A 17,889-nucleotide genomic window follows, 5' to 3' on the forward strand; every position below is an offset into this window, starting at 1 on the left:
TCACACCTGTGATCCCAGCACTTTGGGAGGCTGAGGCGGGCAAATCACGAGGTCAGGAGTTCAAGACCAGCCTGGCTAGCATGGTGAAACCCCGTCTCTACTGAAAATACAAGAACTTAGCTGGGCATAGTGGTAGGTGCCTGTAATCCCAGCTACTCAGGAGGCTGAGGAAGGAGAATCACTTGAACCCAGGAGGCTGCAGTGAGTGGAAATCGTGCCGCTGCACTCCAGCCTAGGAGAAAGGGTGAGATGAATCCATCTCAAAAAGAAAAAAAAAAAACTTTGCCGAGGATTACATAGCCCGTGAGTGAATGAGCCAGGATTCTTCCAGGTCTGTCTGACTCCAAACCCCAAGTTCTAACATGTAGGATCTATTGCCTTCCTTGATGGCCAGAAGCTCCTCCAACAGCTGAACCACCAGAAGCAATTTTCTATTACACTTATGTAAAGAATTATCTCATGTGCCTAATATAAAGAGTTGTACTCTATACTACTGGTTTAACTGCGTAACTGTGAAGATCAACAAGCTTAGAAATGCTTTTTTCTTTTTTCTTTTTTTAACAACAACAAAAAAGATGACAGGATATAAAACAAAGAATCTGTGATTTCATTTTCAAATGCACATTTTAAATGTAGTGATGTAATAGCTTAAGTCTTCCTTTGGACTATTGATTTTTCCTTTATTTTCTAAAATAAAACATTTTTAAAAGCACAACTTTACCGTTTTTAAATCTTCCATATATTATATCAGTATTTTGGATATATATCCACTGCCAGATTCTTGTATTTTATAGTTTCAGGAAGCTAATATTCCAAGTGGAATAATTTGGGGTTGTTATTTAATTCTGAAAAAGCATGAAATATAGCAATCAGTTGTGATAAATCACTGACTTTCTGCTAAGGTGGCTAGGCCATTATTTTCTTATAATAGACAAAAAAACAAATGCAGCAATCAGAATTGTATTCCATTTAATTTTGTTTGCAAGAATGATTAACCAGGGTGCCTAGGGCACTTACATAAACAGCTGTTTCTTGTATTTTCCAGGTAATAAAACCTCTTAGTTTAACATCTTGCAGGGGAGCCATTAGATCTACCCTGGTGCCACTGGAATAACTGAGGTCCCATAGGGAGGGAACACCTACCGAGGACAGGAGGCAAAGGATGGGATAGATTGAGGACAAAGCTTGGATTGGAAGTTTGAAATGAAACTATCAACCAGAAAGAATGTAGAGGACCCCAGAGCCTTCAGAGGCAAAGGGAGGTGTCTGGAATTACTTATTCGTTTATTTGTTTTGGTTCGTTTGTTTGTTTCTTTATTCATTTATTTTGAAGAGTGAGCATGTTTCAAATACTTCTCCCAAAGTATTACTAATGATTCATTTATTTCTTTATTTTGAGGAGTGAACATGTTTTAAATACCTTCCCAAAATATTAATAATGATGGAGTAACAGTCTTGAGTTTTCAGAAGTATATGATATACTAATAAATACCATTTACGCAATCACAAATGTATGCTTTCTTACCAGGCATACAAGAGCTAGAGTCCTCCACACTAAAGGCTTTTACAAAATGCAAAAGAAGCAATAAATAAAATTGATATATACATTAACATTGTATATAAAATCCAAAAGTCAGCATCCTATGTTTTTCATATCAAATTGCATATCACACTTTATTTTTGATGTTAATTGTTCGTCTCTCCCCAAAAATGTAAGATCTGTAAGGAAGTAGATTTTCAAATATATATATAGTCACATATATATAATTTAGCATTACATGTCATGCTGAATACCAAGTCTACTAACAACACTGAGAGTTTCTTGGAGAATTTATTGGTGGTTTATTTTTATCACGAAGAAATCTCTAAGCCAAATTTTCACTTATCCAATTTTTCTTCAATTTTTGCCTCTTCATAGTCTATTTAAAATGTATTATCATAAAGAGAGATGCTGGAGGGATCTGATTTTCTATCCACTCTAGTGTGAGGGTACTTGTGTGGCAACATTTTAGAGTTGTTCTCCCCTGCTATAATCAATGCATTAGAAGGAAGAAGATTCTACACAGGAATACTTAATCAATAAAACACATTCCCAAGCAATAATAATGTGATGGAGTCACTGCGATTTGTTTAGTGACCTTTTCATTCTTTGTAGAGATAACCTTTATTGATATCATTAACCAGGTGAAACACAGATTTGATGCAGCCCTTCTAACCACTGAGCTTCGTATTAATCGAGAAGCAAGATCTGAGATTTTGTTAGTGTTGAGATGTTTACAGAAACAGGAGGTGCATTCTTCCCCTTTTCTTCAGCCCTCATAGTTATTGTTTTTTGTTTGTTTGTTTTTTTAAACAGCAGTGAATACAGAGGAGAAAGCAAGGACATTTTCTGACTTTTGTTTCTGTGAACAAAAGCTGTTTGGGTGAGGGAGCACTTTCTGAATGCTCACAAGGAGAAAGGCATTCTCTATTAATAATTTTGATAAGGCATAAGTAGATCTCTTCCGTTATTACAATTCTCAAGGATTTCTCATTATACAACTACTTAACATTTGCAATTCAGAAAGTTTATACTAATTCTACGTGTGTTTATGTTTAAACAAACCAGTATACTTGTTCCTTGCCCTTCGAAAGGCATTTGTTATCATAGGAAAGATCTAGAGATTTTTGCCTCATCTGGAGATTTTGGCCCAAATGGCTGATTAACTTTGAAGTTTGTCTGTATCTGCTTCCTTGCAATAAAAGTGGAACATTTATTTGGCCTTTTAAATGAATGACTTAGCATAAGAATCAAACTTCACATTTTAATTCCTGAAGCTAATGTTTAAATAAAAGTAAACTCTTCAACTACATACACTATACATGCTAGAATGAATGCTATTTAGTGAAAGGTAGCTAATGTTTAAAACGGTGTGTTTTAATTTAATGTGGGGAGCCTGCCTTGAAAATAATTTCATTATGTATGAATTGGATTGTATAGTGAGTAGAATATTAGACTATTCCTATAAGTGGCATTAAAACGTTTTTGTTTTAACTGATTCATAGAATAAGCTTAGAGCATATAGGTGTGATCTGTGGATTCAGAATGAAGAATTAATGTTTACCAAATAAACACTAAGAAAAGTGGGTTGAAAGAGGCACTAAGATCCTTATAATAAAAAGATTTCTGGGGAGAGGTGGAAAAATAATTAAGCATGAAAAGGGTTATATATTTTCATACATCTCCAAGCATGATAGTAATTTCAATAAAGAGTTGTAGGCATATAATACTCTATTAGCAAGCTTCTGGTATATTAAAGAAAGAATATAATTAGATTTAAAAAATTCTGCTTACTTGAAGTATCAGGTGGATAAAAAGTAGCAAAATACCATGGAAGGTAGTGGCAATAGTAAGAATGGATATGAGAGTTTATCATGAAAATTGAAAATATACTCTCTAATTCTAGATTTCAAAGACAGACACCAGCTTTTCATATGAAAAGTACATTTATGGCTGGGTGTGGTGGCTCACACCTGTAATCCCAGCACTTTGAAAGGCCAAGACGGGGAGATCACGAGGTCAGGAGTTCAAGACCAGCCTTACCAACATGGTGAAGCCCTGTCTCTACTAAAAATACAAAAATTAGCCAGGCATGGTGATGCACACCCATAGCTCCCACCACTGGGGAGGCTAAAACAGGAGAATCCCTTAAACTCAGGAAGCAGAGGTTGCAGTGAACTGAGATCACACCACCACATTCCAGCCTGGGCAACAGAACAAGACTACCTCAATTAAACAAAAAAAGAAGAAGAAGAAGAAGAAAAGTACATTTATAAAAATCAGTGATAGCCACTCTCTTTTAAAACATGAAATGTCACATACAGCACAACTCTTTGGTAATAAAGGCCGAAAGCAGAGCAAAAATAAATTTACACTCAATTACATAGTTATTTTTGCTTTGGGGTGTTGTTGGATTTTTTGTATTTTTTTTTTGCCAGCATGAATTTATTTTATTATCACCCTTATTAAGAATGGGGTTCAAATGTTGAAACTGTTTAACCACTGCATTTAACTATTAGTCAGATTTCTTATACTTCACAATCTACTTTCAGCCTAGAGTAACATCAACAAGGTGATGCAAAATCAAAATACTTAAATCCCTGGGAGGAAAAGTCACCAAAATCATGTCTCTATTTCCTAATCCTGAATATTGTGATTCAACCATTCTTCTATGTACAGATGAAGGAAGTAGAAATGGGATATGAGTCCGGGAATCAGAGAAAATGACACACAAAAAAGAAAAGATAGAGAAGGGAACAATCATAGCAATATCAAATGAGCAGTTGAGAATTTTCTGTACTTGCATAGAGGTCTTGCAGCTTAACACATGAAAATAATTCCTTGTTCATCAACTGCCATAACACTTTCAGGTTTTTAAAATTGAACTATTCCTGTTATGTCATTAGTGTCCAGATCTTTGCCATTCCCAAGCAGTTACGCTTGGGAACTTGTTAGAAATTCAAATTCTTGGATCTCTACTGGAGCCAGAATCAGAGTCTGCATGTTTAAGCATATTCCCAGGTGATTCTTATGCATATTAAAGACTAATATGGCCCCTGTCTCTTGGCAGAATATGAAGTTATTCCCTGGAGACTAAAGACAGTGATGAAACAGCATGTAAAAAAGCAGATGAAAAATTTCTGAAGTGAAAGCAAAAATAGGAAATACAAAATTCCTCTTTTATGCCAAGTGTTTCCTATTTGACAATAAATCACTGAGGTCATTTACCAGCTCTAACTCGAGAACCACAAACTACACTGGGTTCACCCGCCTTTCACTACTTCTCAAAGTCAAACAAAAATGCTCACGATTTTAATGTTTAGCAAATACAGTTATGCACTGCATAACAATGTTTTGGTCAACAAGGAACTGCATATATGATAGTGCTCTCATAAGAGTATAATACCATATTTTTACTATATCTTTTCAATGTTTAGATATGTTTGGATATACAAATATTTACCATTGTGTCTATAGTAATCGGTACAGTGCTAAACAGGTTTGTAGCCTAGGAGCAATAGATTATACCACATAGTCCAGGTGTGTAGTAGGCTATACCATCTAAGTTGTATAAGTATACTCTGCAACATTCACACAACTTGAAGTTGCCTAATTGCGTTTGTCATAGTGCATCCTCATTGTTAAGCAATGTATGACCATAGTTGTAAATGATGCATGTTAATTCTTCCTAGCTGAAGTCTTCAGGTAATGATATTTTAATGTTTTGATTATGAATATAAATGTCACTCCAGATTGCTCTGCTGCCAACTGACCATTTTTATATAAATACGTTGTTTTAGATGTAGTTTGTTATGTATGTATTATGTCACCATCATACACATATACACACACACAGAGACAAACATACACCTCACACATTCAGTGTGAATGCTTCATCGCCTTTATTATGTACACTAAAATTACAGCATGGTTTATGGAATTGCTGTGGAAGGGGAAGAGAGGTTGTCTGTATGAGCCATAAACCCTGGAAACTTGAGCAGAGAATTCCCAACAGCAACAACAAAAGCAAACTGAGTACCTGGGAGGAAGGAAAAAGAAAAATGAAACTTGTTCTTTGGCATATAGATTGTCCCAGAGGAACAAGTTATTTAAGAAAAAAGAAACAATGTTTTGCATTTTCAGTAGCATATTTTAGTTATGGTAGAACACAGTATTTTCGAGACGATGTTAACAAGGGTCAAGTGTGATTGCAGAGAGAAAGGCTCTTAGCAAACTATGACATTCTTGGTCAGAGTTAAACTCTGTTATTCTTGTTTTTTTCCTGCCAAATGATTCTGATGTGTGAACTGGGAAATAGAGTGCATGTTTGTGTATATAATGCTACAGTGCTTACACTATTAAATTCTGTTTATAGCTTGGCCTTTGGAAATGGCTGTTGGGAAAAAGAATTACTCTGAACTTGAAAATCTTGAGGCATTCTGAAAGATAAAACAGTATTTTACCAGGGTAGGAAAGGTGTCAAAGAGATGCACCCTCACCGTTTCAGAAAAAAAATAGACTGTTTAGATGTGGTTGCTGTGTTAACCATTAGCAAAGAGAAATAAACTGGCATGACAACTTGCAAATATGTTATAGCAAAATGTTAGCAATGAAAATAAAATAATTGAAAGAAACATGAAAACAAATGAAAATAGCATGGCAAATACAGTTTTATTTTTTTTAATCCACAATCTAAAGATTGGATTTAAATTTAAAGCTGTCCAAAAGTACCCAATGCTGTGTATTGTATACGGAATTAAGGAAACTGTAAAATCAGAGTATATGAGCTCAAAGACAGAGTGATAAAACAGCAGGAAATGAATGCTTCTGAGTGAGTTGAGGAGGCAACGTCAAATCTAAAAAAAAGCCTTTTCAAATCTAACAAACAAATTAAAATCAAGAATGATAGAAAGACACAACTAAAGATGAGGTCACTGGTGTAGGGGAGAAAAAAATCCTTCTCTATTTTTTTAGGGTCTCCTCCTGGGCCTAAAAATTAAGCTGACATAAAACATAGTAACATCTCTCAGTCTCACATAAGGTAAATTCATCAAAGGTACTGGGATTAATAGACCCTACAAAGTGTTGACTGGAATGATGAGAGAGACACTACAGAGCTCAATTTATGATGAAGGATGAGGTTCTCTTTACTGCTGAATAGTCAGATAGTGATGATGAAAAATACAGTGTTCATGTTAGAAATAGTCATGTCCTTATGAAAAAACAGTGATTAAAAGACATTCAAAAAATCAATGATTGAATACATGATAAAAAGAGGAATGGATATGAGGGAAGTCGATTCACATGTGGCTGTTTCCTGGCAGTTTCTCCCATGTTAATGAGATTAGGGTCTCTGGTGTGATTCATCCATTCATTCAAATCTGTAAACATTTATTAGATACTCATTTTGCTAAGCATCTTGACTCTTAGTAATGCATCATTGCATTGTTTTTCTTTACCACCTTATAAGTTGTACAGTTAAATCCAAGGGTTTAGGGATGGAGGAAAGAGATTTTTTTTTTTTGATGGGAAAATAAGATACATTAGTTGGTTGCTCTTTTGCTTGTTTTAAAATGTCAACAAAATTAATAAATATAGCAAAAATTGGAAAAAAGATAATGTTTTCTTTCCAAAAACCCTTTTGTAGATATATATGTGTGTATTAGTATACATATATGTGGATAGACACAGATAGCTTGATATCTTGATGGATACACAGCAAATTGTTAGTAGTGGTTAATCTTTAAGAATAGTATGGGTAGTAGAGGGTAGGAACTTTAAATTTTACATGATATACTCATATCAGGCGTTCCCAAACTATAGCCTGTGGGCCGTATGCGGCCCCCTGAGGCCATTTATCCAGCCCCCACCCCCCCACCGCACTTCAGGAAGGGGCACCTCTTTCATTGGTGGTCAGTGAGAGGAGCACAGTATGTGGCAGCCCTCCAACGGTCTGAGGGACAGTGAACTGGCCCCCTGTGTAAAAAGTTTGGGGATGCCTGACTTATATACTTATTATATTACTTTCTGTTGAAGAGGAATTAAAATAAGCATAAGGAAATAGTCCAACATTCTTATATTTGGTTGCACTGAAGCTTGGGATTGGCCAATACCCCAGCACTGATAGGCAATTTATTTTCATTATTTTCTGAACTACATTTGTGTGTGTAGGAACTTGTCAAAGAATACAGATCAAGGAAGGGCCTCCTCTATTCATTTCCAACATTCTACCTTGTAAATGGGGATTTGCTCTTATTGTAAAAATGACAGTGTAGGGAAGCATCTTCACCTTTCTCTCCTGTATAAACTCAAGAATCTTAATCCTCAGTGTGTTTGGGAGCCCAAGGAAGCTTAATATTTAAAAATTATTCAGCACAGTATGGTTTCGTATTTTATATCTGATGCTTTTTTCCCCAAGGAAATTCTAACAATCCTCCTATTATTCACAATATAAATGTCTCCTTACTTCCTAGGTTTGTATTCTTGGGAGTCTTAGAAATCATTATTATTGTTACCATTACAGTTGTTTTGTCAATAACTGCCTGTTTTAGTTTCTTTATAATACAACAGATCTCTCAATTCTCAAAGGTAAATAAACCTTAAGCAAATTTAAAACATATGGGAGATAATTATCTCAGAAAATAGTTGAATTTCACATCTGAGAGAACCTTCAGAGTAATCTTACTAAATCCCTTTATTTTATATGGGAGAAAACAAAGTCTCTGGAAAGTGAAATGTTTTGGCCAAGGTCAACAGCTAGTTGCTAACAGAACCAAGTTTGGAAACCTAATTAACTTTGGCTGATCTCACCTGTCTGTACCTGGGAATGTTTGCTTTCCTCATGGTGCCCATCCTTCCCTTTGCCTAGACCAGTAAGGAAACTTGTCATACAAGAAAGAATGTCAGGCCGAGTGTGGTGGCTCATGCCCTGTAATTCCAGCACTTTGGGAGGCCAAGGTGGACAGATCACCTGAGGTCAGGAGCTCAAGATCAGCCTGGTCAACATGGTGAAACCCCATCTCTATTAAAAATACAAAAAAAGTAGCTGGGTGCAGTGGTGCACACCTGTAGTCCCAGCTACTGGAGAGGCTGAAGCAGAAAAATCGCTTGAACCTGAGACGCAGAGGTTGCAGTGAGTCGAGATCGTGCCACTGCATTCCAGCCTGGGCGACAGAGCAAGACTCCATCTAAAAAAAAGAGAAAAAGAAAAGAAAAGAAAGAAAAGAAAAGAAAGAATGTTCTTACCTCAGAGAACTTTGCAGGAGTAGGGCAGGAAAGTGAACTGAGGTTTGATTTAGTTGGATGTTCATTAATATTGACTTACTGATGGTCACACTGAACAAATGGAAGAAATAAAACCTGTGCTTATTTTTTAAATAATCAAAATAGCGTGGGGGCACTCATCTGCTACCACTATCTTTATATTTCATAGCCATGTTGTTTATGCAAATATGTTCTTTTATATGGGAGACTACACACTGTGTATCTCTGTATTTTCCAGACTTCTTTAGAGAAACAAAACCAAAGGAGATATATAGATATAGATATAGAGAAGGAGGTTTCTTATAAGGAACTGGCTCACACCATTATGGTGGCTAAGGAGTTCCATAAACTTCTGTAGGCTGGAAGCCCAGAAAACCTAGTGGTGTAGTACCAGTCTAAGCCTGAAGGCCTGAGAACCAGAGGAGCCAATGGTGTTAAGTCCCAGTCTGAGTTTGAGGGCCTGCAGACCAGTTGTACCAATGTCTAAGAGAAGGAAAAAATCAATGTCCCAGCTCAAGTGGAGAGAGCAGATTTACTCTTCCTCTGCCTGTTTTTCTATTCATGTTCTCAGCAGATTGCATTCTGCCCACTCACATAGTGACTGCCACTCACAGCCTTCTTTACTCAGTCTTTTTTTTTTTTTTTTTTGAGACGGAGTTTCGCTCTCGTTACCCAGGCTGGAGTGCAATGGCGCAATCTCGGCTCACTGCAACCTCCGCCTCCTGGGTTCAGGCAATTCTCCTGCCTCAGCCTCCTAAGTAGCTGGGATTACAGGCACGCGCCACCACGCCCAGCTAGTTTTTTGTATTTTTAGTAGAGACGGGGTTTCACTATGTTGACCAGGATGGTCTCGATCTCTCGACCTTGTGATCCACCCGCCTCGGCCTCCCAAAGTGCTGGGATTACAGGCTGAGCCACCGCGCCCGGCCTACTCAGTCTTTTGATTCGAAGGCTAATGACTTCTGGAAACATGGTCACAGACGCAATCAGAAATAGTGTCTTACCAGCTATCTGAGCATCACTAAACCCAGTCAGTTGACACATAAAATTAACCATCACAGCCCATTATCTGTGAATGTCTTCTACAAAAGAAGCCTCATCATTTTGCATTGTTACAGAACAATAGTATAGACCATATACATATATTTTTGAGACAGAGTCTCACTCTGTTGCTCAGGCTGGAGTGCAGTGGTGCAATCTTGGCTCACTGCAACCTCCGCCTTCTGGGTCCAAGCGATTCTCCTGCCTGAGCTTCCCAAGTAGATGGGACTATGGCAGGCACGCACAACCATGTTCAGCTAATTTTTTGTTTTTAATAGAGATAGGGTTTCACTATATTGGCCAAGCTGGTCTTGAACTCCTGACCTCAATTGACCCACTCACCTTGACCTCCCAAAGTGCTGGGATTACAGGCATGAGCCACCATGCCTGGTCATTCTATACCATTTTTAAATAAAAACAAACTATGGAATGAAAATGACTAATGAACTATTACAAATAGTTTATTAACCTGGCCCTTGTTATTGAGTATTGAGCAACGTGTCCAAATTGTGTAAGAATTTCCCAACTTTGGAGCTAGTTGCTCTAAGACCTATGACCTCATTCTTGATACTAGCATCATATTTAGGTCAATATTAATTCTCACTTCATTGGTAGGGTGACATGTGTCCAAGTTTGCCTGTGAGAGTCTTGGATTTAAGCTGCAATCTCATTGTCATTAACAGCAGTGCCTCTTACTTTCAGAGTCAAGGTTTAGACAGTAGGGATCATCCATAGTGAGTATAAAATATGTTGGAGAAGGAATTTTCCTACTTCAACTTTAAAACAAAGCTCAGCATTTTCTCTTGTTAGAGCTATATTTGCCCCTTTCTGTGTTCAGTGTCTTAGTTTACCTCCTGCCTTCCTAGGTTCATTGAAACTGAATTATCCTTCAAACTCCATGTAGTTCAAAACTCAATATCTGACTTGATGGAACTAGGGTATCTGCCAAGTTCACTTTCATTCTGGTTTCCACTGGCTGTCCTAGTATAGTAGTGAGTAAGACTTCCAGGCATAAATATAATTAGATTATCAAGAGGAATTTGATGAAGGATTTGTACTTTGCAAAGTAGCTAACCATGTAGTTTCATAGAAACCATGCAAATGCAATTGTTTATGTATTGAATCTCATATTTGGACATGCTGATGCCTATGAAACCTAATTTTCTGCCCATGAAATATTCTAAGATATTGCCAAATTATATTCCAAACAATAATTTTGACTCTAGTCATCTACTGCCCAATTTGTAAAAATGTCCAAATTGTGCTGCCCTCAAAGAGACAGGCAGTTTAGTGTAAAGTATATGAGCCTCATAGATAGAAGAATGTGATTTCAAATTCTTCAATCACTCTTTTCAGTTATATGCCTCAGTTTCCTCATCTGTAAATAGAGGGATTGTATGAAAAATGTCTTTTACATAATGAATTCTTATAAAATACTAGTTTCATCCAGTTCTAACACTGATATATTTTTCTGTAATCATCTTATAGAGCTGTCAGGAGTAAGTTTGCCTTCTTACATCTTCCTACCTGTAGTAATTTTAAAATATATTTTAGGGCCATGTGTTTCTTTCTCTCTGTCTTTTCTGCCTAATTTCAGACTATCACAGTGTCTTATGGTGATATAGAAGGTCCTTTAGACAACCTGTCCCTGAATTTTCTCTTCACTTAGCATTCTAAAACCACAATATTCCTTATTTAAAAACTTTCAATGGATACCCATTTCCTTGAGTATGAAAACCAAACTTCTGAGCCTGAATTTCACCTGTCTTCCTTTCTGCATACTTTATCTATCAGTCTTGGCGTTTCATTCTACATGCCAGCTCTATAGAACCACTTGACCCAAGTGTACCCTATATCCTACCTGGAATGTTAATCCTCTCCTTCCGCATTCAAATGGCATTTTGGTTTTATCTCCTCAAGGCAGCCTTCCTTGGTTACTTTGTCTTGATTCCCTGCTGCTTCGATGGTCTCCTGTAAAGCAGTGCTTACCTCCACAATAGTCTATAAATGTCTTCCACCTCCAAAAACAAAGGTTTCTGAGGCAGGAGTTAGTCTTTTTCTTTGTACCCAAGCATCTGGTGCATTATATGGGCTCAACAAATATAAGCATATCAATAAATTCAAGGAAGAAGAAAGAAATTTTTATTTTCCTGGGGAAATTTTTATTCTGGATAAAGAAACATTATCATCAATGAGATAAGAAATTATTACAGAAACTTCATAATCTAACAGAAGGCCTTGTCCATAGAGATAATTAATAAATATTTTTGCTTTGATCCATTGATGAAATAAATGCCACTTATATATGTAGATTAATGTATAATCAATGCAATAGGAAAAGAGCATTTTTTGTTTCAATGAAGTTGTTTTAATGAAGTTACTTTAAATGTAGTTATTTACCTCTGAGTGACACTAGTGCTCAGGTAAGAAATTCCCTCTCCCTGGTTGTCCTGCGAGGAGGGCTGTCATGGCACTTAGGGAAAGCCATTCTCTTCCTAACAAAAAATCACCCTCTCCCTATATTGCCATCACATGGCCACCTCTCTGATGTGGCTGTACTTGAATCATGGTGAGCCAGTCACATTATCCCACAATGTGTCTGGGCCCCAGGACCCAGAGAGGCTGACTCACTAGAACAGATAATTAGGAAGCAGTAGGATAAGAGACAGGAGAGGAAATCTAATTTACAGCTCACTGGAGGGCTCTGATTGAGTGTGCAGCAGAGCTTAGATGGGAGATTAAATTATCTGTGAGCTCACCTCTCCAAAATTATTTGGTCTCCCTCCTTTTCATTTAGAAAACATATGTTGCAAGCACAAAGATTTAGCCTTTGCTCCTGAAGAGTTGGCAGGTGAGGGCAGCTTTTTAAAACCACCTGGAAAGGATAGACTTAACTCTATGTTATCTGCTGTTTCAGTAAGAGAAACTACACTGTAGAATTCAGGAAACAAAGGAGGTGTCTAGAAGCTTTTAGGACCTCTAGCAAATGTAATCACATATCTAGTTAGGTACATATATCCACAGAGGATATTCTGGCAAGTCAAGATATTATCTGGCCTTTGCTTTAATACAATTCAGAAGGTTACAGGTATCTTACGTAGACACAACTACTTAGGGCCTAGCTGGGGCTCTTTCCTCATTTCCTGTGATTCCTAGCTGCTAGAGCCAAGGGGAGATTTGCAGTGTTAAGTCAATTGCAGAAGTAGATTAGATTTTACCTTCATGTTTATGGACTTATGTTAGACTTCTGTTGACAGCAGAATAGCAGCTCATGCAAAAATTTATTAAATAAATATTTGTTAAATGCCTATTTTATACTACTCTTCTGAACACTAAGGGTAATGTGGTTCAAAAAGCCTAAATCTCAGGTTTCTAATCTTATTTATATATCCTGATATCTTTCTGATCTGATAAAACTTATTCTATAGAAGACATAGCAAACGTATTTCAACTGATTACTCAAATGGATGATTAAGTAAGGAAGAACAAAAGTTCACTTCATATGTGGAAAGTGCTATGAAAGGGGGAAATGGGATAGAGGGCATATGTGGGTGAAAGTATGCTTAACCAGAATGGTTAGAACATTTTAAAATCTTCTTTCTGAGGAGGTGACTTTTGGTAGCATCACCGTGAATGATGAAAAGGAGATCATTCTGTGAAAATATGAGGGAGAAGCATCATACACAGATGTGATAGCAGGTTAGGATATTCGGTAGGTGTATTAGTCCGTTTTCATGCTGCTGATAAAGAGTTACTCGAGACTGGGTAATATTTAAAGAAAAAGAGGTTTAATGGACTCACGGTTCCATGTGGCTGGGGAGGCCTCACAACCATGGTGAAAGGTCAAAGGCCCATCTTACTTGGCAGCAGGCAAGATAGAATGAGAACCAAGTAAAAGGGGTTTCCCCTTATAAAAGCCTCAGATCTTCTGAGACTTGTTCGCTATCCTAAGAACCCTATGCGGGGAGCTGCCCCATGATTCAGTTATCTCCCACCAGGCCCCTCACACAACATATAGGAATTATGGGAGCTGCAATTCAAGATGAGATTTGGGTGGGGACACAGCCAAACTTTATCAGTAGGGAAGATAAACTGAAGCTAAATCATGTAGTACCTAGGAGGTCATGGTTAGGCATTTGGATTTTTACTAAGGGAAATGGGAGATTGTGGTAGGGCTAAAGCAGGGGAATTTATGGGAAATCATTGGACCAATGCAAAACAAGAGAATAATGGAAAACCACTGGAAGGAATGAAGGAGAGTAATCATGGGAAACTGTTCAACAGTGAAGCAGAGGAATGATGGGAAAGATGAGAAATCATAGATACAAGGAGGGGAATGAGGATTCTGGCTCTCTGAGGAGAATGGACTGTGAGAGGTGTACGCATATGCTGGAATTGGTTTAAGAGAGTTGATGCTTAAGACTGTTCTGTGTATCAGTCTCTTAAGAATGTTAAAAACTTCCATAATTGAAATATATCCTGAAGCATACATATTAGAATCTAGTAGCTGTTCATGCAGTCACTACCCTTCACTGTTAGCACCAAAGAGCTCTCTGGGATTTCTTAGTAAAAGCCTTCTTCTAGTGTTACAATAAACCTGAAAACTGAGGAGGAGATCAAGAGTTAGAGAACTCCAACTGCCTTGCCTGCGTTAATATAGCCTGCCCTGGAATTCACCTCTGCTGGAAGTATTTTTCCCATCAGTGAAATTCAACACCACAAGGCAAACCTTCAAAATACGTGACTATTCCCCACTAAACCTACACTAGTATTCTGAAATTCAGAGTATTCCCAGAGTAGGGCAACCTGGAGTGGTCCAAGGACCCTAAATAGAGGGAGACACAAATTTTAAAAATGGTTGTGCTGTTTTACATTGTATTGGATTACATATTGACAGCACATTCTTCCCTTCCAATAGGCAGAGATGAGACATGCCATGAATTTTGAAGTAGGTTTAAAGGCCAATTTCCTATTGCTCTCACTGCTCACCAAAATTGCTAGTTCCTTCTTTGTTTAGCCAATTTTAGGAGACTTTGGTTCTGGAATTCAATACCCATAATCTTTTGTCTATGGCTCAGCCCACTCCTGTTCTAAACAATCTGTTTGTCCATGATGTCTCTTCACTCTTTCCTTCCTTCCTCCAGCAGCTTAACCCTCTGAATCACTTTGACTCATTCCATGTAAAATTCTGTGTCTCCTCAAGGCCTATTACCTCTCGAGGTTTTACTCATATTTCCTTCCTGCTCTTTCTAACAGATTAAAGGTAAAACTGTCAATATCAAAAGTAAAGCTTAAGAAGTAAAAGGAAAATACAAAATATTTTTAGCAAATGCAAGTAGTATGTATCCATGTGTCTAACTCCTGTCATATTTGACATATTAATGTTGCTCAACCTTTGCATAGGACTCAAATAGACATAATCAAATGAGAATAAAAGGAAAATAGGGTGCTGTCATCATGTCAAAACCCATGAAGTATGGTTTTCAAAAATTTATTTCTCAACATTTATGCTTTGAATATCTGTTGCTTATTTGTCAGCATTGGAAAAGTGCTATCGTGCCCATTAATTTCTCAACATTTTGGAAAATATGTTCCAGAAAATCTAATTGTCATTTTAGATATTACATTTTTATAATTATTTGGTCATAAGCACACTGCTTTCTGCCAAAGATCAGGGCAAGAGTAGATGCCTTAAAAGTAGATGAGAACTATTAAAACCAAACAGTGCATTTCTGAGATAAAGAATGGGTAACAGTTTGAAAATGGGCCTTGAGTGATCTGAGCATTTGCTCATTGTGTCTTGGAATTGCAAAGCGTAGAAGTAGATTTTGCTTTAAAATATAAGGAACCATCATTCTCAGCAAACTGACACAAGAGCAGAAAATCAAACACCGTATATTCTCACTCATAGGTGGGTGTTGAACAATGAGAACACATGGACACAGGGAGGGGAGCACTACACACTGGGGTCCATTGGGGGGAAATGGGGGAGGGGCGGGGGGTGGGGAGGTGGGAAGAGATAGCATGGGGAGAAATGACAGATACAGGTGAGGGGACGGAAGGCAGCAAACCACACTGCCAAGTGTGTACCTATGCAACAATCTTGCATGTTCATCACATGTACCCCAAAACCTAAAATGCAATAAAAAAAATACTAACAACAAACATGGAAAAAAATATATATAAGGATTTTTCCAGATCAAATGGAAAATTAATATTGACCAGAGTGATTTTGATGTGGGTCTCTTCATATTTTGGTTTATTTGACCTGGGCAGGATGTTTTAAGATTGGAACAACCCAATCAATAGGATATCAATAAATTGAGGACACATGTTTGAAGTGTGAGAATGGATAAAGAAATAGTTACAAAGAATTGGCCTTACTTCCCACGCAAACCTTTGATTTTATTTGAAAATTCCCTACTTTTCCAAGGAAGCTATTGCTTGTCTGTTATGCTATTTCACATCAGAGGGATGAGATAGATCTTATAAATGTTCAATAAATATTTGTTAAATAAGTGAATGAATGAATACATTTCAAAAAGGCAATTTTAAAAATTATTATAATAAGAACATCATTCCTGCTATTAGAGGAAAATAATATATTCACCAATAAGTAGGAAATGTATGAAGGACACCAAAGAAAATTATTATTTTGTCTCTCTGTTTTATGTAACAAAGTATACAATCAAAAATAATCAAAACCAAATGTGTGTATTCAAAAGATCTTGACATATTGAAAGTGGAGATTTGTGATAATAGCAAATGTGTGTCTAGTTGAGGAGCTATGGAGCAGTATTGCTTACACTAGGTAGAACACCTATTCTGTCACCTGTCACAGCACGGTGCCTTACTAAAGCAGTACTCTGTAAGAACTAACAGATATTAGCATCCTCTGAAACATGGCAACTCCTGAATTGTAAAAATATTCTGGACAATCAGCAAAGAAAAAGATTATTTCTTGATATACAAAGAAATTGGAGATTATAGGGAAACTTACAATATTAAGGATTTTAAATCCAAAGGAAATATTTTCTCTGAGACAGTTCTCACATCCTAATTGTGTTAGTGCTCCCTGCCAACTCCTTTGCTTATTATACGAGGATATAGAGGAAAAGGTAAACCATTTCCCCTCAGGTATGTTAGTGTAGTGGAAAGAGCATTGAAGCAGGAGTTGTGAAACTGGTTATTTTTTAACTGTGGCACTAACTAGCCATGTGAGTGACCTTATACAAATCATAGTTTTCTCTGGGTTTCACTTTCCTTATCTACAAAATGAGGGCACTGGGCTAAATTATATTTAAGGTCCTGATGAGCTTTCTATGGTTCTTCTTTCTTGTTTTGTTTTTCTAAATGCTCAAATATTACATTATTTAAGGTATATTTCCTTGTAGGTTTTTTTCCCCCTCTCTGTCTCTTTCTTCAATATATGGGATGGGAGGATACTGACTAAGTCTGAGAAGGAGGAGAAAGAAAATTAGCTACAGGAAGAGTTTATATCCCCCTCTACAAGAAAACTTAAATATAGCTACCACCGCTTTGAAAGAAATGGTTTGTGTCCAAACAGCATTTTCCAGACAAGCTCTGTACTTTTTTGCCAAAAGAATTAACTTTAAACTGAAGGCAGTGGACAGTTAAACAAGAGTCGGCACTGGGAACAGCTGTGCGTAGACCAGACCAGTGACTTATAAGGTACTGTTTTTACTCATTTAAATCTTCAGGGTTCATTTGTTTTGGGGACAAGTATTCTGTGGTCACTTGACCTTTTTTTCCCCTCCCTCTTCACGTCTATTTTGAGAGAAATGTAGTCTTGAAAGTATTTTAGCTTTTTAACTGTATTATTTTGTGGCTGCTGATACTTCAAACTACCCGGATTTTGCTTTGTTTTGTTTTCAGGAACCAAATGGTTGTTGGCATTGTTTTATTTTAAAGCTTAGCTTAGGTTTGTTTCTTTGTTGCATCTTGTCACGTGTGATTTTTGTGTTTTATTGTTTGTGTTGGATAAAGAGGGATACACTTTAGCATTACAGAATGTACAGAATGTT

At 37.1% G+C, this 17,889-nt stretch overlaps 1 protein-coding gene across 3 annotated transcripts in view; it reads left to right on the top strand.

Moving 5' to 3' along the window:
* Positions 1 to 17,889, top strand: part of ARHGAP24 (Rho GTPase activating protein 24) — a 498,792-nt gene that overhangs the window by 267,078 nt on the left and 213,825 nt on the right. Inside the window, exon 1 of one of the 3 annotated variants that reach the window (XM_003923976.4) lies at positions 15,883 to 17,536. The exons of the other annotated variants lie outside the window; for them this stretch is intronic. The gene's annotated coding sequence lies outside the window, so the exon portion shown is untranslated. Of the gene's footprint in view, positions 1 to 15,882; positions 17,537 to 17,889 lie in introns of those variants that run through there. 3 annotated transcript variants of the gene reach the window in all.

Source organism: Saimiri boliviensis, chromosome 3 (genome assembly GCF_048565385.1).
Source record: "Saimiri boliviensis isolate mSaiBol1 chromosome 3, mSaiBol1.pri, whole genome shotgun sequence".
In the NCBI taxonomy this organism is placed as follows: domain Eukaryota; kingdom Metazoa; phylum Chordata; class Mammalia; order Primates; family Cebidae; genus Saimiri; species Saimiri boliviensis.